Source organism: Arachis duranensis, chromosome 2 (genome assembly GCF_000817695.3).
Source record: "Arachis duranensis cultivar V14167 chromosome 2, aradu.V14167.gnm2.J7QH, whole genome shotgun sequence".
Taxonomy (NCBI): domain Eukaryota; kingdom Viridiplantae; phylum Streptophyta; class Magnoliopsida; order Fabales; family Fabaceae; genus Arachis; species Arachis duranensis.
Genome location: NC_029773.3, coordinates 84,910,299 through 84,911,458, shown reverse-complemented (window position 1 = coordinate 84,911,458; position 1,160 = coordinate 84,910,299). Strand labels below are relative to the sequence as shown.

The 1,160-nt window shown below is 34.1% G+C and overlaps 1 pseudogene; it reads left to right on the top strand.

Moving 5' to 3' along the window:
• LOC107475619 (homoserine kinase-like) overlaps positions 1-1,160 on the top strand; it is a 21,045-nt pseudogene that overhangs the window by 11,439 nt on the left and 8,446 nt on the right.

Sequence of the window (1,160 nt, the reverse complement as noted above, 5' to 3'; positions counted from 1 at the left end):
GAAGGCAAACTGGCGTTTAAACGCCAGCCAGGGTACCTGGTTGGGCGTTTAACGCCCAAAAGGGTAGCATTTTGGGCGTTAAACGCCAGAATGGATACCATTCTGGGCGTTTAACGCCAGGATGGCTAGAAGGGAAGATTTTGTTTTCAAATCAATTTTTTTTCTAAGTTTTCAAAATCTTTTCCAAATCAAATCTTTTTCAAATCAATTTTTCAATCAAATCTTTTTCAAAACCAATTTCTTTCCATTTTTAAAGATACTTACTATCAATTAATGATTTGATTCAACATTTCAAGTATGTTACCTTTTCTGTTGAGAAAGGTTTAATGTTTGAATCATATCTTTTCTTGTTAGTCAAGTTTTTTAAATCAAATCTTTTTAAAATGTTTTTAAAATGTTTTTCAAATCATATCTTCTCAATCACATTTTTTTTAATCAATCATATCCTCTTAACCACATCTTTTTCAAAATAGTTTTCAATCAAATCCTTTTGATTTCTAATTTCAAAATCTTTTTCAAAAATCACTTGATTTCTTTTCCATTTTCATTTTCGAAAATCAAGTAATGTTTTTCAAAAATGTTTTCAAAATTTTCACTAAATTTTCGAAAATTACTTCCCTCCTTCTCACATCCTTCTATTTATGGACTAACACTATCCCTTAATGCAAAATTCGAACTCCATCTTCTTTGTTAAGTTCGAATTTTCCATTCCTGTCTTCTACTCTTCTTTTCCTCTGACACCTAAAGGAATCTCTATACTGTAACATAGAGGATTCCATATTTTCTTGTTCCCTTATCTTTCTTATGAGCAGGAGCAAAGACAAAGGCATTCTTGTTGAGGCTGATCCTGAACCTGAAAGGACCTTGAAGAGAAAGCTAAGAGAAGCCAAAGCACAATTCTCTTTAGAGCACCTGAACGAACTAAGGCACAATTCTCTGTAGAGGACCTAACCGAATTCTTCAAAGAAGAAGAACTCATGGCAGCCGAAAAAAACAACCATGCCAACAATGCAAGGAAGGTGCTTGGTGACTTTACTGCACCTACTCCCGATTTCTATGGGAGAAGCATCTCTATCCCTGCCATTGGAGCAAACAACATTGAGTTTAAGCCTCAATTAGTTTCTCTAATGCAACAGAATTGCAAGTTCCATGGACTTCCA